Consider the following 21,961-nt stretch of genomic DNA (forward strand, 5'->3'; position numbering starts at 1 on the left):
ATTACCTTACGTTCATCCCTTCATTAACTCAACAAATACTTAATGAGTACCTATTATGTATGAGGCATTATTATAGATGTTGAGAATACACCAAACATAAAGCAGACAGACACTCTGCTGCCCACTGTGCAGCAGTTTATATTGTAGTAGGACAAGATTTAAAAAAACATGTCAATAAACTAAGTTTAGATAGTACAGTTATGAGGAAAACAATATAACAGTCTTAAGAGAAACATGGATGATTAGTTCTGGGAAAGTCAGGGAAAGCCTGTCTCAGGAAGTGGCCTTTGAGCTGTTTGAACTATGAAAAATAAACATCACACTACAATTGTGGGAAGAGAGTTCTAGGAAGATAGGAAATTAGTGCAAAGGGTCAGAGATGGCAGTGAGCTTGGGATATTCAAGGGAGAAAAAGGGACGTGGTTAGGAGTGACTGGGCCACAGTGAGTGAAGGGAACTGAGGTAAGTCATGGAGACAGAGAGGTCTGATCTCATCAGAAGGTCATGGCAAGGTGTTTCGCATTTCTGGTATTTGGAACTTGGAAGTCTAGAGGATTTTGTCAATGGAGTGATCAAATCTACTGACACCATACAGTGAGAGCAAGAGTAGAAGCAGGGAGCCGTGAGGCATGACAACAGCAATCCAGGTGAGAGTGAAGCCAGCTTAGACAGGGAGGTGACATTGTGGAGAGCTAGGGGTGGTAAGAGGCATGACACCGTTTGGAAGCAGGGCCTCCAAGAGTTGCTGATGGACTAAGGTAAAGAGAGGAATGGAAGAGGGTTCTGAGTTTTAGCCCAAGGTAACTGAGTTGATGGTGATGCTTTTAACACAACTCGAGAGGAGGACAGTAGGGGAATAGTGGGGATGCAGGAGGGTAAGAATTGAAAGTTTAGACTGGAGTATGTGATGTTTAAGAAGAGGCCAGAAGAAGATAAGATAAACATTTAAGTTAAAAATATGTATGGAAACATTATGAGAATAACTCAGAGATGGAGACTAGAAATTGAGATGAGATTTGAAACAAGGAAAGAGGATGAAGGTAAAATTTTCTGAATTTAGTCAAGCAAAAAAAAGGCTATTAGAAGGGAATTTCAATATATCTGAATTTCTGAGCTCTGAGTAATGACAAATAACAAGAAGAACATCAACAAAGGCTGTAATTTACTGAATGCTTATCAAGTGTTATGCAAAGGGCCCAATGCTTTTCATATATAACAACTCTCTAATGTGTAAATAGCCAGCCCTGCTAAAGGCAAGTACTTCTAAATCCTAAGCCTACGTACCTTTCAATACGTGATGATGTTTGTAAGAATGCAGTCATTTGTGTTGTCCAAGTGGAGTAAAAAAGTATCAAGTTACAGTAGATCAAAGAAGCATTCGAACACCAAGACTGAGTCATCAAATGGGCACTGAGCTGACTCAATGAAAATTGCCATGGTATGAGTCAATATGTAGATTCCCAGCTGAAATGATTGTCTTGACAATATGGGCTAAAGTTCAACCAGTCTTGGACCATCTCCACTCACTTCTGGAGCTGGTGTTTGTTGTACAGTGCCTTATGTGTCTCGAAGGTTAAAAAAATATATATACTTTTTTTTATTATATATATTTTTATATATTATATAAATATATTATATTATATATAATATTATATATATATTATATATTATATATAATAAAATATATATTATATATATTATATTATATATTATATATAATAAAATATATATAATATATATTTTATTATATATATAATATATATATATAAAATAAAAAAATATTTATTTTATTGTATTATGTGAATGTACTAGAATTTATTCAGTCTGAATAAATTCTGGTACATTCACATAATATAATAGTACACTGTAGTGAAAACAAATTACAGCTGTGCCCATTTACAGAGATGAATCTCAAAATTACAACACAACAGAAAAAGCAAAGCATTGAAGAATACATATAGTATGATTCCATGTAAGAATGTTCAGAAGCAGGAATTCTAAACAAAACACTTTTTCTGATAAATATACGGAGGAAAACTTTTAAAAAATGCTAGGGAATTAAAAACACAAAATTTCAGAAAAGGGTTAAATACAAAGAAGTGATGAGGGGCAGCTGTTTAGCAGTGGCCCACAAGGAGCTCTAAGTTCCTGCCAATGTTAAAGTCCTATTAGGGTGATATGAACAAGGCTAATGTCTTGTTATTAGTTTCTAAAGGATATGTACATGTTTAAAATACATATTTACACGTATGGCATTATTTCACAATAAACAAGAACCATTTGACAGTTATACGTTGAGTGTGACCTTCTTCTAACTAATGGTCTGTTGTCACTTTCTATGTTAAGTCTGGAGATTGCAAACTATCAAGGAGCCACAGAGAAAGTAATTACAACAGATTATTAAATGCCTTAGTGAAAAGAAGCCAAATGATTTTATCTATCTATCTGTCCACCTATCATCTATCTATCTATAGTGGCAAACTTTTAACAATTGCTGAATCTCAGTGAAGAAATACATTTGAATATTAATTTTTAAATATTTATTTTCAAAATAAAACTTTGAAAAATACAGAATTCTGGACTCCAAACCGAAAGTAGCACCTCTGGGGTGCAGTTCTGGAAATCTTTACTTTTAACACAGTCCCAGGTGATCCTTATGATCAGGCAGGTCTGAGATTAATTCAATGTAAAGAAAAATAATAGTTCTCAACCATGCCAGGCATTATTAACAGTTCAAATCTAATTCAAATAATTGAATAATAACTTGAAAAAAATAAATTAGTAAAATTTTAGAAATTTATATAGTCGTAATACATTTGTTGCTTTGTAATAGGCAACAAATCTCGATGAGTTTAAATAAAAGAAAAATACCTACATATTGCCTCACAAGTTTCAGATAGTCAAAAAGTCTGTTTACCTTCCATCTCCTTTGAGCTGCTAGTATTTTTTCTTCTCACCACCCTATATATATTCCCTTTCTTGTACAATTTTATAATATACTTTTAGCCAAGATATTGTGGAAGGCAGGATGATTTCCAATTGGTAGAAGCATGAATGTTGTTAACGTAATCCTCCTTTAATATTCAGTGCATCACTTTATATTTCTCTATCACTTAACAAGAACAAAAAGTGCCTTAACTTGAAAAAACTGATTTTTGGCTTTATATCTGACAGAAACCAGATTGGAAAACTGAGCTATGTCTCCAAAACAGGTTGGTATTACAATGTCTGGAGAGCTGTTAATTGCAGAGGCCTTGGCATTTTTGGGGCATGGACTAGACAGGACAAGGTTGGTGAGATTGAGGTTTGCTGCTTTGCAAAGCAGCCCTGATATCTTAAATTGCATCCTACAGCAAGAGTGCTGTATTTTATTATATGCTATTATATGCATATCACTTGCTACACTCAAAAAAGTGCAGCTGTGTTATATGCCCACTTTTCAATTTCACCAATGTAAACAGTAACAAACTCACAGAACTCAATAAAACCACAAGTTCTAGAACCCATACCAGGGATATTTGCAAATTCAATCACAAAACTCAAAAGGAGGATTAGCTCTTTACATTAGGGTATTTATTGGAAGCTGTCCTGGCCTCTTGACAAGGGAGGCTCTGGGCAAGTGAGAATCTCCAGGCACAAGGCTTGGAAACTGCCTATGCATTCCAAAACTCTGGGTCCTGTCTGTCTCCAGTGCCTTTAACTCTGAGAGAAGAGAAAAGAAAGCAGGCCAATGAACAATTCCTTCTGGTTTTTAGCAGGGACGACAAAAATATTTCATTCCTGCAAAGACCTACACCAGCTACCATGATATCCCTTTTGCGTTTCTTATATAACTGTTAGGAGATTATATCCTTTGTTCATCTTAATCTTCCCTTAAGAATACCTGGAGAAAAGGAGATTTGTGTGGCTATTAAATACTGTATGCTGGCACACTTTAGACAGTATGGACAGTGGCCCAGAGCGTGGGTTCAAATTTCAGGTCTTTCTCTGATCGCTGTGTAATCTTGAGTTGACTGGTCTGTTCTTAGGTTATCCTGTTTATCACAGGGATGATGACGGTTTGACAAACCTTACACAAATATTGTGAAGACTATAACAATTACATCTGTATAGCACTTAAAACACTGCCTGCCATATAAAAAAATCCTCAGTAAACTTGGATTATTACAATTTCACTAGTAAGACATACTAACTGATAAAGAGATCAATAATAAATGTGTGTGTTTAACTGTGAAATTAAAAAAAAAAAAAAGCTGTCTGCCAGTGAGCCACTCAGCATGTACTACTGAGCATCCACATGTAAGATTTTACTCTGGGTTCTGAGCTGACACCACTAATTCCCATCTTCTATAACCAGTAAGATTCCAGCAAATGAGGTTTCATGAGCACTGTTTGTAATGAATTTCAAAGTGGAAGGAGTGGGGAGAAAAAAAAATTGGAGATATTGCCAAAGGGCTTTTCTCTATTTGTAGCTCCATCAAAGACAAATGAGTTAGGGTACACCTTAAGTGGCTACAAAATTTGCTTTCAGTTCAGGATAGTGACATTAATTATATTATTCAGATGATGGATTTATCTTGTAAACTTTAAAAAGATCAGCAAATTAAGATATTAGTGACATATTCCAAAAAGTAAAAGAATATAGTGTTCATTACATCAACATATAAATATTGAGGTGTTTTTTATAATTTTGTACTATGAAAATTGAATATTTGTCTATATTAGGATAGTACTTCATGGTATAAGATGCAACTGAGCTAACATGTGTAAGTGATTAGAAGAAATAAAACATTTTATGTATAAGAAAATCTTTTTGAAACTAAATAAAAATATAAATACTATTTAAATGTTTAAATTTTATAATCCCCTTAATATATCACAAGTATCTAGGTTGGGTGAATATAAGCGCTAATAGGTCTAAGAAAATGTATACACCCAGCTTTAAAAAGAGGTATCTACTAGACATTACTAAATGTCTGATGCATTATTTTCATATTTAAAAAGAGGTGCCTACTGGACATTGCTAAATGTCTGATGCATTATTTTCTTCTATCTTCATAGAAAACGATAGCTATTCAATTTTAGTCATCATATGTAACTTAGTACAGTATTGCATAAAAGAGAATTATTTTGGTCTTTGTCCTGGGTTCCGGGAAAGCAACTTCTAAACTCTTAGAATTTGAGTGGGCCCTCAGACCATACCTGACTTTTACTAAGGTGATAACAGAATAGGGGGACCGATCATGCCAGAAAAAAAATCACAGTGTGATTAGAGAACTGGAGCTTTGAGTAGTATCATATTTGCCTGACCTCCAGGGAGATGGGGGGCTGGAGATTGAGTTCAACCATGAAGCCAGTAATTCAAGTAATCATGCCAATGTCATGAAACCTCAATAAAAAATCTGACTCTAGTTAGCTTCCTGGTAAACACATCAATGTGCTGGGAGTGTGATAAATCCTAACCCACAGAGAGATGGCATGAAAGCTTTGTGTTTATGACCCTCCTAGGACTCACCCCATGGATCTCCTCAACTGACTGGTCCTGATTTTTGTCCTTTATAATAAAACTTTAATCATCAGTAGAGCACCTTCTTGAGTTCTGTGAGTCATTCTAGAAAATGATCATACTTGAGGGGTTGATGACAACACCTGAATTTGTAGCTAGTTGGTCAGAAGTGTGGGTGGCCTGGAGATCCCAAACTTGCCTGAAGTGAAGGCAGTCTTGAGTTACAAACTCTGGGTGTTTAGAGTCAGACTGAATTGCAATACTGTACTTAGACTGCTAAAAAAGTAAAAATAATAGTAATTGTGTAATGGTTACAATGGTACACACACATACATACATATTTCTGATTACAAAAGGAGTATGTTTTCATTTTTAGAAAATCAAGAAATAAAATATAAAAATGTGAATATGTCCTTAGTTTAACTTTCTCAAAATAACTATTCTTAAAATTGTGGTAGATTTTCTGTGCGTGTCTGTGTGTGTGTGTGTGTGTGTGTGTGTGTGTGTGTGGTGTACAGGTTTTTGGTTTTTATGTGTATGCAGGCAGGGATAATAAAAATTCTGAAAAACATATTGTGAACTGACCACTTTTTAAATGTAAGGTACCAATAATTGTTTAATCAAACCATTTCATTTTTGTTAGTTTTGCTTTTCTGGTATTATGATTAATGCTGTAAAATATACCTTTATATAAATGATTCAGCATATCTCTGTCTATTCTCTTATTTAAAAAATTATTTCACTAGGATTCATGTTCTATAAGTTATTTTTTTTTTTTACAATGTAGGGAACGTTTTGACAAATTATTTTCTTTTTAGCAAGTCTCAGTTTAAACCCAAATCACAGGTGAGTGACAGTCTTAGTGCTATTAAATTCCTTTAAACTGCCAACTTGATAAATGAACAGTCTTTTGTATTATCATGCCGTTAAATATAATTCTTAGTTCCTTAAATATTAAAAATGTTAAAAATGTGTGTCCTGGAAGTAAAAGTTTAATTTATATGGTGGCTTAATAGATTTTAAAGAGTCACTAATGTAAAAGTATTATAGGAGAGGAGGTTCCAAGGACTGTATTTACTAAAAGTAATTTTAAGTAAATTTAAACTTAAAGATTTTACTTTAAGATTTAAAAGGATTTCCCACTTTTCCCTCTGTAAGTTACTCTTTAAATGCCTATTACTAATCAGAACATATAAAACTTCTATTCATTTATTCCAATACAACAACATAAAGACAAATGGAAAGTTAATGAATCCTAGGCAAACAGCCCCAAATTGCAGGTTTAAAAGCATGTTACCTGTGGATTCTAGACTGAATATTAAAATAGCTGGGCTACTACCCTTCTAAAAGAGAGTATGGCCTCTGACCCATTCCAAATCTTACCTATTTAGGGTATAACCAGATTTCTGCAGTAAAGCACTAGACTTATGTGTTCTTTTACTTATCTTTAAAAAACATTTCTTAGTATAAAAAAGGCTGAGATTATTATTTTTGTGGCTAATAAATCAGAATCTCATTTCATTACTGATCCCCGTCTATCTTTAAATTGTATTTAACAAAAAACATTAAAAACCAGCTTCATAAACAGTTTACAAATATTTATCCATTTAATTTCATTTAAAAATAAAGGCATTACAACCAAGGTAGAAACTGAGGCACAGAGAATTCAAATGAAGGCCTTTCCAAGGTCACAGCTAGTAAGATGTACCACCAGGATCTGACCCAGCAATCTACTTCCCTGAAGGCCACAGTATGTGGCTGCTTCATGAGGCATGCCTTCTTCTTATTCACTACAGCTACCTGTCTTTTGTCCATACCAGAACTCTTCCGTGTTTATCCTTGAGGTAGGATGGAGTGGAAAAACAGACTAGAAAAGTAAATACAATTTAATGAGTCACTTTTTTCTGTCTTTGTAAAATGGCTGTTCTGGTGATAAGTTTGGTAGAATCAAAAATTCAGAAATGACTAGTTAAAATATGCTTTTATTTGAGTACAGCATTCATTTCACAATTGGGTGGGCCTGGTCTTTGAGATGTTTTTCAGTAATGGTGAAGCATTTGTATCAATCCATCTAGTGCAGCTCAGCAAAAGTTTTGTGGATTTCAAATAACTAATTCATATGTGACCTTACCATGGATAATAAAAAAGCTAGCTGTTAATTTTAAACTGAGGCAGTTTATGTATTTTAGTAAATATAGTGAGATAGGTGAAGAGTTCTTTTCACAAAGAATTCTAAAAAAACATTTCTCATCAGATAAACATAGTTCATCTGAAAGATACTTTTTGTTGGCATTCTCCACACATTCCTCCCTGGAAAGTAACCCAAGGGGAGATAGTATTTATGAAAGGGAGTGTTGGGGTCTTTGCCATCCTACTATGGCCGGACAAAGTCGCTGGACCAAAAAGAAAATACTATTGTCTCTTTCTTGCTTAGAGGTGTTGCTGTGTAACAGAGAAAGTGAGGAGGAGTAGAGGAGGAGGGACAGTGGAGACGAAGCCTCCTAGTAAGGACACTGAGAGAGGGAAAGAAAGAGAGGGATGGGAGAAAGAAAATTAGCAGGAATAAGAGTAAACAGTTTTAAAGAAGTAAGAACCTTAAAGAGAATTAAATTTGAAAGACGCTTCAGCTAGAAGGTAAGCTCCGTAAGGGAAGAGATTTTAAGCATGTTTTTGTGGTACAGTACTTTGTTATTATTTTTCCTTTTTTAATGTTTACTTTAGGTTCAGGGTGAACAAGTGCAGGTTTGTTACATGGGTAAATTATATGTCAGTGGGGTTTGGTGTACAAATGACTTCATCACCCAGGTAGTGAGCATAGTAACTGACAGTAGTTTTTCAACCCTTACCCGCCCCCCACCCTCTGCCCTCAAGAAGGCGTCAGTGTCTATTGTTCCCCTCATTGTATCCACGTGTACTCTATGTTTAGCTCCCACTTATAATGAGAACATACAGTATTTGGTTTTCTGTTCTTGTGTTAATTCCCTTAGGATGATGGCCTCTAGCTGCATTCATGTTGCTAATAGGACATGACTCCATTCTTTTTAAGGCTGCATAGTATTCCATGGAGTATATGTACCATATATTATTTATCCAGTCCATCACTGATGGACAACTAGGTTGATTCCACGTTGTTGCTATTGTCCTGCAATGAATACAGAAGTGTATGTATTTTTTTGGTTGAACAATTTATATTCCTTTGGGTATGTACCCAGTAATGGGACTGCAGAGTCAAACGGTAATCCTGTTTTCAGTTCTATTGGAATCTCTAAACTGCTTTCCATAGTGGATGAACTAATTGACATTGCCACCAGCAGTGCATATGCATTCCTTTTTCTCTGTAATTTCACCGACATCTATTATTTTTGACGTTTTAATAATAGCCATTCTGACTGGTATGAGATAGCATATCATATTGTGGTTTTCATTTGAATTTCTCTGATTATTACTGATGTTTAAAATGTTTTTTATGCTTGTTGACCACATTTATGTCTTCTTTTGAGAAATGTCTGTTCATGACTTTTGCCCATTTTTTAATGGGGTTGTTTTTCACTTGTTGATTTGTTTAAATACCTTATGGATTCTAGATATTTGACCTTTGTCAGATGCATAGTTTGTGACTATTTTCTCCTATTCTATATGTTGTCTATTTACTCTGTTGATTGTTTCACTCTCCAGAAGCTTTTTAGTTTAATTAGGTCCCACTTGTCCATTTTTGTTTTGGTTACAATTGCTTTTGGAGACTTCATCACAAAATATTTTCCAAGGCCTATCTCTAGAATGGATGTCCTAGGTTTTCTTCTAGGACTTTTTACAATTTTAAGTCTTACATTTAAGTCTTTAATCCACCTTGAGTTGATTTTTGTATATGATGAAAGAAAGGGGTCCAGTTTCAATCGTCTGCATATGGCTAGCCATTATCCTTGCACCTTTTATTGAGTCCTTTCCTCATTGCTTGGTATTGTTGACTTTGTTAAAAATAAGATGGTTTTAAGTGTGCAACTTTTTATCTGTTCTATTGTTCTATATGTGTTTTTGTACTAGTACCAACTTGTTTTGGTTACTGTGGCTTTGTAATATAGTTTGAAGTCAGAGAGTGTGATGCTTCTGGCTTTCTTCTTTTTCTTTAGGATTGCTTTGGCTATTTGGGCTTTTTGTTCCACATAAATTTTAGAACCATTTCTTTCAAATTCTGTGAAAAATGACATTGTTAGTTTGATAGGAATACGACTGAATCTGTACATTGCTTTGGGCAGCAGAGCCATTTTAATGATAATGGTTCTTCCTATCCATGGGCATGGAATGTTTTTCCATGTGTTTGTGTTGTCTCTGATTTCTTTCAGCAGTGTTTTGTAATTCTCATTGTAGAGATCTTTCACCTCCCTGGTTAGCTGTATTCCTAGGTATTTTGTTTTATTTGTAGCTATTATGAATGGTATTGCATTCTTGATTGGTTCCTGATTTGGCCATTACTGGTGTATGGAAATGCTACTGATTGTTTTACACTGATTTTGTATCCTGAAACTTTACTCAAGTTATCAGTTCTAGGAGCCTTTGACAGAGACTATGGGAGTTTCTCTATAGGTACAGAGTTATATCATCTGTGAAGATAGTTTGACTTCCTCTACTCCAATTTGGAGTACATAGAGCCATGTCTGCATATGGTAGGTACTCAATTAATATTGCCTAATGAGGTTTTTTTACTGTATAAAAACCTGTGCTACATCCTTTAAGAAAATCTACATTACAAGCTTGAATTATGCTTCCACATCTCTGAACATACTTTTGACTTCCCATATTTGACTGTCTATAGATTCTGGATAATGTACCACAAGATTGATGAAGTTTACAGGCATCAATTTCTTTAACAAAAACAAGGTTGTATATTTTTAAGTTTCATTTATTTAAAAGCTTTTTCATCATTAATTTACATAATAAACAGTTCCTTTTCAATTTGCGTATTTTGGCACTTTCACATTCATCTATATTATTTCATTGTTTGGCTCATAATACATATTATAAAATATAATTCTCTCAGCCACATACTATCTTGGGAACCCTGCTTTGTAGAAATAACTGAATATGTTAAACTATTTATAACACTAAACCACGGTACTAGAAAAGGTAGGTAAAACAGTCATATTTCAAAATTTTTGAACAGATAACTGCTGTTACATTTCAATTTAAAACTAAATTGAATGAGGCCCAACAGTAAGTAGGAAGTCTTTTAAATGAAAATTTCTAATATTTTTCAGAAATATTTTTTCAGAAATATTTTTCAGAGGCCAAGTTAGTATTCTACAAAACAAACCCTACTGAAAGTTACCTTCTGTATACTTGCTGCCTTCTCCTTCACACCCCATCACCCTCATGTTGCTTTCAAACCATCCAGCATACCTCACTACTATACTTTATAATGGTTAAGTAGGCTGTTCTTCTGGGTTCTCTTTCAAATTCCATTTGGTAAAGGTTTTGAAATATATTTATCATTTGAAGAGAAATTACCCACGAACTAAAAAAACCAAAAAACAAAATAGGTCATATGTTCCAGTTATGGATAAGATGCAGTAAACAGACACCAACCTGTCTCTCCCACTAAATATAATTAATTAACCTAAAGAGAATGAATGACGAGCTATTTGAAGGCTGTGAAAATTAAAAAGTAGCAAGAACATGGGAGAGAAGGCCAGAAAAAGTACCATCCAACGAGAGCAAGTTTTACATTTTTCTCTGGTATCCCTGGTCCAATACTGGTTCAAGGCATCCTGAAACATAGTAGTAGACACCAGATGCAGAGACAGCTCCAGGAGAAGCCCTCCAGGAGAAGAAATACTCATTCCCCTGCTCAAACCAGAAGGAGAATGAGCATTACTAAAGCTCAAATGAGTGGGAAAAGTCACAGGTTTTTTTTTGTTTGTTTGTTTGTTTGTTTGTTTTTAATTTTCTCCATTCTGTCATGTTCTAGATCCTGGATGTCCCATGGTAAAGAAAGCAGTAATTGTATCAGAGAAGGCCCACAGGTGTGGAAAACACTAAAGGAGATAAATCTTCCTCTTGACACAAGGAGGAGCTGTGGCCCAAAACGAATGAGGTGCACCCTGTTGCCTTTTTTCTCAGCCTTCCTGTGACTTTGCCTTGAATGCAAGTGAATTTGGGGGATGCACAGAGATGATAAGGGTAAATAAAGCCTCATTTTTTTCTGGCAGGAAAACAAAATAGGAAAGACCCAGAAGATTGGTAAGTATCAAGGAGATCATGGAAAAGATGCAGCTTAGGATTGTCCCTATAAAGTTGTTTATCAACTCCTCAGCTAATCCAGGAGTAATGAATGCATGGATCTGATCCTAAGTGTCGGATCCTAACAAAGACTTTAGAACTGAAATAAAAGAGACCACTGCTCAGGTCTCAGACTTGCCGTGGGTTATGCACACACAAAAGATATCTACATATCATGGCAAAGACTTTGAATATTAAACTAACTGACATTGAAATCATAACATACAAAAGGCTAGCCAGAACTTTTGGCCTCAATCCAAGTGGATCGGCTGCCTGCCAAAACACTAAGAAAATCAATTAGCTCCAAAGCATTTCTGTAAGGCTCAGAATCTCATAAAACAGCATGCAAATGTCTATAATATAAAATTATATCACAAAAAGAACCTCCACTAATGTGGAAAAAGAAAATCAAAAGATGATGATATGGTTCAGATATGTGTCCCCACCCAAATATCATGTTGAACTGTTATCCTCAACGCTGGAGGTTGGGCCTGATGGGAGGTGACTGGGTCAGGGGGTGGTTTCTAATGCTTTAGCCCCATCTCCCTACTGCTGTTCTTAATAAGAGTTCTCATGAGATCTGGTTGTTTAAAAATCTGTGTCACCTCTCCCATCTCTCTTTTCCTCCTACTCCAGACATATGAAGTGCTGTCTCCCCATTTGCCTACTGCCATGATTGTAAGTTTCTTGAGGCCTCCCCAGAAGCCAAGCAGATTGCCAGCATCACACTTTCTGTACAGCTTGTGGAACTGTGAGTCAATTAAACCTATTTTCTTTGTAAATTATCCAGGCTCATGCATTTTTTTTTTTTTACAGCATTGCAAGAATGGACTAATACAGACAATGGGTACAAAGGAGTGGGGCATTGCTATAAAGATACCTGAAACAGTGTAAGCAGCTTTGGAACTGGGTAACAGGCAGATGCTAGAATAGTTTGGAGGGCTCAGAAGAAGACAGGTAAATGAGGGGAAAATGGAAACTTCCTAGAGAATTGTTCAATTGTTGTGACCAAATTGCTGATGTTGATATGGACAATAAGGTCCAGGCTGATGCATTCTTAGGGGGAAATGACAGATTTCTTCTTGGGAACTAGAGCAAAGGTACTTCTGTTCACTTTAACAAAGGAATTCACTTTATTGTACCCTGCCTTAGAGATCTGTGGGACTTTGAACTTGAGAATGATTATTTTCAGGTATCTGGCAGAATAAATTTCTAAGCAGCAAAACATCAGGATGTGAGCTGGCTGCTTCTAATAGCCTATGCTCATATGTGCAAGCAAAGAAATAAATGATCTAAAACTGGAACTTGTATTTAAGAGGGAAGCAGAGCACAAAAGTTTAGAAAATTTGCAGCCCAGACATGTGGTAGAAAAGAAAAATCCATTTTCAGGGGAGGAATTCAAGCAGGCTTGAGAAATTTGCATAACTGAAAGGAAGAAAATTGCTACTAGCCAAGACAATGGGAAACATACTTTGAAGGCATTTCAGAGACTTTGGAGGCAGTCCCTCCCATCATAGGACTGGAGGCTTAGAAGCAAGAATGGTTTGCTGGGCCAGGCACAGGGCCCTGCCATGCTGCACAACCTTAGGACACTATTCCCTGCATTCCAGTTGTCTTTAAATCCTGGGTTCAAGTGAATCTCCCACATCAGCCCCCAGGATAGCTGTGACTATAGGCAAATGCCACTGTGCCCAGCTAATTTTTAGATTTTTTTTTGTAGAGATAGGGATCTTGCTTTGTTGCCCAGGCTGATGACAAACTCTGGGCTTCAAGTGATCCTCTGTCATGGCCTCCCAAAGATCTGGGATTACAGGCATGAGTCACCATGCTTGGCTTTAAATGCTTCAAAGTAAGTTTGATGAAGAAAGCAAAAACTGTAAAATTCTTCAGAGAGGTTCATAATGTATGTAGGTGTAATACCTAAGACAATAACATAAATTGATGAGTATATGGGGACCTACACATGATGGTTAATACTTCTACATTAGAAGAGACGGGGGAGGTGGAGGACGGGCCCCTAGAGTCAACACTAAAATCAATATTCACAAAGATACAGTCTAAAATATAACAAATGCTACCAAAAATTCAAATAGCCTTAAAGAGCCCTTAAAATGCATAAGATAAAGAAGAACAAAAAGGAGAGCAAGCATGAAGAAATTCAAACATACCAATATTTACATTTAAAATCATGAACTAAGCATATAAACAGAGAGACTGTGATTATCAATGGTTATCTGATCAACGGTGGCTAGAACTTCACCATCTGGGAATTCTAGCCAATTTCATGTACAAAAACTAGAGGCTCAGAACTTGTGCTTTTCTAGACGAATGGGAGAATCTTACCAAAAGTAACATAGAATGGCTACAATGGGAAAATTCCTTACGAAAGGCAAACAGGTTCATGTCTTTACAGTTGCAAGGGCTACAGGGCCCAAGAGGAGCTCTTCCTACATATTTTAATTCCAAATCAGGGATCCCAAATTAAGAACCCTATGCCCCAAGATGTCTGCCTTATGGTTAATAGCCATGCAACTGGAAAAGACACTTTCTACTTTTATACCAGCCATCTAATGGATCTACTACCTTTTGTCTGAACTATTGCTCCACTAGAGAAAGCCCCACAAGGCTTTAATCCCAAAACAATAACCCATCAATTTCTCAGTGAGGAAAAACAAATTCTGTGGTGGGGGTTTCAAATCTAACCTGAAAAGTTCCTAATTGACACTTGAACCATTTTCAGAAAAAAACATTTGTAAGAATTCGTCCTCTCTGTTATCTCTATTTCATCTTGCTTCTCCCATGAGAATCTCTCAAGTCTACTGAAACCCCTCTTCTCAAACTCCTGCTAACTATATGCTCTGCCAACTCTATACATCTCTTTCTTGTCATCGTGATCCTGACTCTGCTCCAAAACTCTTGGAAAAAAAAATAATAACATAAGACAAAACCAAAACGTTTGGTCTGTCATTTATTCTTAAAAACAGAAAGGAACAAAAAAGAACCGATCTCTATAAGACAAGATTCGAATATTAATGTAGAGTTCTGGCACATAAAATGCTGTATAGACTAAGCATCCCTAATCCAAAAGTCCAAAATCTGAAATACTCAGAAATCCAAAATTTTGAGTACCAACATGATGCCACAAGCGAAAGGTGAAGAGGATACTGTTAACACTGCAAAGTGCCTATAGATAACATACATGACGGGTTTATTGAAGGACTAGAAGAGAATGCATTCATCACAGAATAAGCAATTGTGTCAGTTTATAAAATCAACAGAGACTTCTAAGACAAAAACCATTGTTACTGAGACAGGTGACTCTGGAGGAAACATGAAGTCATCCATCAGAATACTTCCTCGTTTCTAGAGAAAACACTTGCTGGTCACCCAACTACTTCTGATATTTCTTCTCACTTAAAATAATAAAATACAGTGAACAATAACCTTTGCAGGTAAAGAATGAAAGCCTGGCATTGCTTATTGGTGGCTTTTTAACAGCTGATACAGGCATTCTGGAGACACTACTGTTCTGTTTAGTTACCTTGAACATTAATATGATATTAATGATGCATCCTATTTTTTACTGTTAAGCACTTATTTGTGAGTAATATAAGAAAACAATTGCTTATCGGTAGCATAATAAATTTAGAGTCAGGAATGACGGTGATGCCAAATAGCCACAGATTGTCCACATGGGTGATTGAGATATTGATACTTTTGCTTTCTAATGGTTCAATGTACACAAATGTTTCATACACATTATCAAAAATATTGTATAAAATTATTTTCAGGCTATGTGTTTAAAACATAACGGAACATAAATTTCATGTTGACTTGGATCCCATCCTCAGTATATCTCATTGTGTACAGGCATGCCTTGTTTTATTATGCTTTGCTATATTGTGATTCACAGATGTTCCATTTTTTAAAACAAATGAGGGTTTGTGGCATCCTTGTATTAAGGAGTCTATCAGTGCCATTTTGTAGAACAGCAAGTTTTACTCTGTCACATATTGGTAATTATCACAATATTTCAGACTTTTTCATTACAGTTAATCTGTTATGGTGATCTATGATCAGTGATCTCTGATGTTACTATTGTAATTGTTTTGGGATGCCATGAACCATGCCTATATAAGATGATGAACTTAATTAATAAGTGTTGTGTGTGGTGTGACTGCTCCATAGTGCAACTATTTTCCTATCTCTTTCCTTATACTAGGGCCTCTCTTTTCCTTGAGACAAAACAATATTGAAATTAGGACTACAAATGCCTTTAAGTACTCAAGGGAAAAGAAGGGTCGTGCATCTCTCACTTTAAGTCAAAAGGCTGGAAAATATTAAGCTTAATGAGGAAGGCATGTTGAAAGCAAAGACAGGCCAAAAGCTAGGCCTAGATTCCTTCGATAAATCTAGGCAATGTAAATTGAAAACCTTCTAAAAAGGATTCACCATTTTAGATATCATTAAGAATTTTTGTGATTCGTGGGAGGAAGTCAAAATATCAATGTTAACAGGACCTTGGAAGAAGCGGATTCCAACCCTCCTGAATGATTTTGAGCGGTTCAAGACTTCACTGGATTAACTACCTGCAGATGTGACAGAAGTAGCAAGAAAACTAGAAATAGAAATGAAGCATGAAGATGTTACTGAATTGTTGCAGTCTCATGATAAAGCTTAAACAGATCACTGCTTCTATAGATAAGGAAGGAAAAATGGAAGCCATTTCCCAGGTGATTTTAATATGTCCCCTCCTGCCCCCAACACATACAACCTGAATTACAGATCTACGAAATTTTACCTCATTCAGATAAAAACCTATCTGCTGTAGGAATCATAATACATTCAATCAAATGTTTAATTTACCAATATAAATAAGACATATCTATTTTTTTCTCAAATCTCAATTGTAAACCCAAGTAAATTTCCTCTATATCAAATTCAAAATAAATCCAAAATATGCTATAAAAGATTTTTAAGTTATAGATTCTCATTTTCACAGAAGGAATACATAACGAAAATAATAGTAATTGTAAACTACAAAAATATCAAGTACAATTGTTAAGTAAACATATTATAGTGGAACATTATGATAAAATCATATTTCTTTAAAAATATAGTAACAAATAGTTTTGTAAAAATCATTAAATGTTTACATTCAGATGTTAAACATATAATCTAGAAAATCATGATGATAGAATGTTTTTAAAAAGTATAGAAAACCTGGAGGAAATATGCTAAGATATAAACATTTCCTCTTTAAATGTTCTACAATAAATGTATAATAGATTATATAAACTGAGTTTTTAAAATAATTTTAAAAACCTAACAATGTACTCTCTTGTAGTGAATCTGTAACTAAAAATACTTGCATGTTCATCAAAGATGAAATTTTATGCACACCTTCCCAAGTACTATCCTCTTTATAGATTTTAACCCAAATTTCTTGGATCCTATAGTGGACTGTGTTGATTGGTATTATGGGTTTCTTGGCTACAGGGAACTGGATAGTTCAGTGGGTTCAATATGAGTAGATTAAAGTTCAGTGACTGAAGGATTCAGTCATTTCTGTAGACATCTTGTAAACTTAATAAGTTTCTGTCACATGGGCTGAATTAGAGAAATTAATTCCAGGCTTGCACAAAAGATAAGTGTAGGTCCATGTTGATAAAATATGTTGCAGCAGAAATGTCCCATAGATACACATGATCTTCATTAGAATTACATGTAACCTATATGTACTTAATTGTATCTTATACAGTTAGTCTTTTAATATTTAAAATTGTAGTAAAATAGGATGTCATGTGGCTTACAGTTAAGTCATTTTGATAAGAAACTTTACATTTATGAAAACAGACTTTAAGAAATAAGTCATATGTGCAAACGCACACAAATATAATTCAAGGAGTCAGCAATGCATACATTTACACAATATATTTATACAAAAAAAAAAAAAAACCTTAGTCCAATTCCAATTTCCCATTCAAAAGGTAAGAATAGACATTAGATTTTTTGTCTTCTAAGAGAGTTTCTAAACATATATAAACTAATCTATACGGTTTTTATACAAATGACAATCAATACAATTTTGTCTTTTTCTTTTGTTTGTTAAAATGTCTTGATGTTGATTAAATTTCATATAACCTTATTCTTTTTAGGGACTGCAACATAATGAATTTATTTATTTATTTATTTTATTTATTTTATTTTTTAAGGAGGAAGGAGGATCCAGGAGGAGGAGGAAGTGAGCAACATAATGAATTTAACTGGCTGCTTAATGACAAAAACTTAAATTGTATCCAAATTCAGGCTATTACCAAAAATGCTGAAAAAAATTATATTTTCTTCCTGTGCATCTGTGCATTAAATTCTTGGAGGCAGAACTGGTGGATCGAAGTTTTGTACATTTTTAAAAGATACTATCAAACTGCACTCTAAAGAATTTGAATCAATTTAGACTCCAGACAAAAAGTTACATTTCTAATACAATATTTTATCAACATTTTTGTAGTTGTCAATCTGATATGTTAAAAAATGTTTTATTTTCTGTATATCTTATAATGAGGAGGCTGGGCCACTTTTATTATTTGTTTGAAAGCAACTTGTAACTCTATTTCTGTGAACTGCCTGTTTGTCATTTGTTCATTTCTCTGTTAGCTTTTCATTTTGTTTTGTCTTCTTTATATGAAAGGTGTTAACATTTTATATTAAAATTATCTTTTCAAAACTTAACACTTGTCTTTACTGCATTTTTGTCATGCAATTTTATTTTCTTTTTGAGACAGGGTCTCTTTCTGTTGCCCATGCTGGAATGGCTTACTGCAGCCTTGACCTCCCAGGCTCAATAAATCCTCCTGCCTCATCCTCCTAAGTAGCTGGGACTACAGGTGAGTACCACTATGCCTGGCCAATTTTTAAATTTTTTTATAGGTGTGGTTTCGCCATGTTGCCCAGGATGCGCTAAGACTCCTGGGCTCAAGCAATTTGCCTACCCTAGCCCCCGAAAGTGCTGTGATGACGGGCATTATCACCACCACCCAGCCTTATCATGCAATTCAAAACAAGTTTTGTAGTCCAATCTTAGACGTTTTCCTTTTTAAAGAACAGTATACCTGTCTCTTTCATCCTGAAGGATGAGTACTATAAAACTGAATTTTAGTACAATGCTGTCATATATGACCATGAACATTTCTGTATATTTTGTTTATGAACGTTAACTGGTTGTAAAATCCCTCAGGCAAAATTCTTCACTACTATGCTTGCAATAAATATCATAACCATCAATATTAGGGAAGAAGAAAAAGGAAGGGGATTTTAAAGGAAGCAGTTGAAAGAGGACACTTAGAAAAAATGAGGCAATACGGAAAGCTTTGTGAAATACATTTCTTCTGTAGTAAATGACAGCTAATATATTCTAGAAGACAACATTCTGTATAAATTAGCAATCATTATCAATTTTTCCTTATACACATGCACACATTATAAATATACGTAATATCACATCACTACCCATAATATATAATTCAGCCTATATTCCAAATTATTTACAAAAATATCATTACTACACTACGCACTACACAGACACACACACACACAAACACACACAGTGTGTTTCAACTTGTTCTTTTTTCCATTTTGTGTTTTAACTTTAACTTCTTATATGCTTTGGACTTATTTCCAAGTTAGAACATTTAGAGCTACAATGTTTTAAACTGTATATTAGTCCACTTTTGAATATATCACAAAATATGTAACCAATTCCCAATCAGTTGCTACAGAGTTGTAGCCATGTTTTCTATATTGTAAACAATTCTACTTTAAACATCTTTGACAGAGATTTTTATTTGTACACTTGGCAGCATGTTTTGCAGAATAAATTCCAATAAGTAAATGAACATTTGTAAATCTGAACAGCTTTAATCCTAAAAAGTTTCACCAATTCACATTTCCACTAAAAGTTTGTAAAATTATATTTCCCTCATTGCATTTTCAACACCACCAAAAGTTATCAGACTTTCAATATTTGTAAAATTAATACAAAAATTGATGTCTTTATGTTTCTTTGGATAATTAGTGTGGCTAAGAGTCTTCACTCTGCTTAATATTTGCATTTCTTTTCCTTTGAGTTGACTCTTTTTTTTCTATTAACAATGTCCCCAGTTTGTATCCTTTTTGGGGGATGCAAATATTAATAAAAATCATGTCCCTAAGTGAGTCTAGGTTTTTGTATCATGCTTAGAAATGCTTTTCCCACATGCAGTGTGCACAGATATCTATTCAGGCTTTCTTTTTTCCTTTTTAGGCTGCATATTTAGATTTAAACTAGTAAGCCATCTACACTACATTTGTCTATTAACAGTGAGGAAAAGTTTCAGTTTTATTATTAGGTTTCCCAAATAAATACCTGTTTGTCCAAGTACACTCAATTAAATGTTATTTCTTCTTCCCCACCCACTGATTTAAAATGTATGCTTATCAAATGCCAGCTTTCCTTTTATTCTTAAATGTCCCTTCAGTTTCATTTGCACATCTGGTAGTAGGTCTATTCCATTGTCTTTTAATCAACACAGTTTTGTAACACTTTTTATTATATGAAGAAGTCTCCACTATATATGTGTGTATATATGTCAAAATTATATTTTATAAAATATACATTTTTATATTTGCAATATATTATACATAATATTAATATATAACGTTTGTTCTTCCACATGAGCTAAACAGTACAGTTAAAAACATTAACAAAAATATTCAGTTAGGATTCTATTTATACATTGTTTTAGAGAAATGATATCTTTACCTAGAAAAATGTTATGTTTTTTATTGGATTCTCATGCATACCTTTCATATCTTCTTAAAAATAACTTCTCAATTGTATGTTATTTCATGCCAAACTGAATTTTACTTATTTCTACTGTATTATCTAGTTTATGTATAAACATCATTTGATTCCTACAAATTAAGTATGATGCAATTGGACACTGATAAATTCACTTACGGTTCCCATCAAATTTCAGTGCTTCCTATGGATATTAAGGTATATAATCACATCGTGCATAGAGTAATAATATGTTCCCCAACCTGTTGTCACTCGCCCATAGGATTCAAAACCATGTCACAGAGCGTAATGATTAGCATTCCTGTGTTTTTCAAATTTAATAATGGCAAGGCTACTAGTATTTCACAGTTAATCATGAGAGCAGATAGAAGGAGGTTGTCTTCTATGACTATTACAGGAGAATGCAATCTAAATTATGAAATCTACTCCCCTTTAAACAGTATCAAGTTTGGTGTATTATACCTCCATCTGTACCTATTTTGGTGGCTCCATTTTAAATGCAATATAAAATTAAAAACTAAATTGCAGATCCTAAGGGAAGATAAAGCCACAAAATAAGAGAAAATTGTAAGTCTTTAAATATGAACGTTTTATTTTTAGAAACAAATCAAGCACAGCCCCAAATCGCCCCAGTTTGCCAGAATTTACAACGTGAGAGAGGGCTCTCGACGGTCACCGCCTCCAGTCGCCGGAGCACGTAACGAAGTTACCATAAAGCATTTTTACCTGCGAGGGCCCAGGCCTGAGTCCCTGAGAGCCGCGCCGTGGAAACGCCAGTTGGAGACCCAAGAGAAGCCCAACCAGGCGACCTGTCACGTCCGAGCAAACCGCGAGGGAGGCGCCCGTGAAGTGCGGCCAGATCCCTATCCCAGGGCTGCAAACAGCTGGCGCCCAAACCCGCTGCGTCTCCACCGCAGACGCGCACCCGACACCACGAAACTTCTACAACCACCTGAGAATGCGGGACGAGCGCCATGTCCGGAACTGCCGGCGCAGGACGCCGCGCGACCCCCGCGCCTCCCCGCACGACACCCTCGGCCCCACAGACGGGCGCCCACGCCACCCCGTCCTGCTCTGCGCCCGCCTCTCCGGCCCCACTCACCGCCTGCCCCGCAGACTGCTGGGCACCGGCGACGCCAGATGCGGGGTCTAGTAATATTTGCAGAGAGGAAAGGGAAAGGAGCGGAGGCAGGGAAAGAAGACGGAAGAGGATTTTTCAACTTAGAAACAGTCAGCGCGGGGTCCGGGGGTGGGTCAGGCTCGCCTGGACCCTCCTTCCCCTCGCGCGGCCACCCCGCCCCGCGCTGGGAGAGCTGCCAGTCCGCGAGTGCGTCTTCCTGGAA

The 21,961-nt window shown here is 35.5% G+C and overlaps 1 protein-coding gene across 3 annotated transcripts in view; it reads right to left on the reverse strand.

The window, feature by feature from the left end:
- Positions 1-21,896, reverse strand: part of PLSCR4 (phospholipid scramblase 4) — a 43,603-nt gene extending 21,707 nt beyond the window's left edge. Inside the window, exon 1 of one of the 3 annotated variants that reach the window (XM_017523782.2) lies at positions 21,721-21,896. The gene's annotated coding sequence lies outside the window, so the exon portion shown is untranslated. Of the gene's footprint in view, positions 1-50; positions 70-17,053; positions 17,082-21,720 lie in introns of those variants that run through there. The other 2 variants (XM_017523780.2, XM_017523781.2) reach the window with 2 other exon arrangements.
- Between the last annotated feature and the right edge of the window lie 65 nt (positions 21,897-21,961).

Source organism: Cebus imitator, unplaced genomic scaffold (assembly GCF_001604975.1).
Source record: "Cebus imitator isolate Cc_AM_T3 unplaced genomic scaffold, Cebus_imitator-1.0 Scaffold30, whole genome shotgun sequence".
In the NCBI taxonomy this organism is placed as follows: Eukaryota; Metazoa; Chordata; class Mammalia; order Primates; family Cebidae; genus Cebus; species Cebus imitator.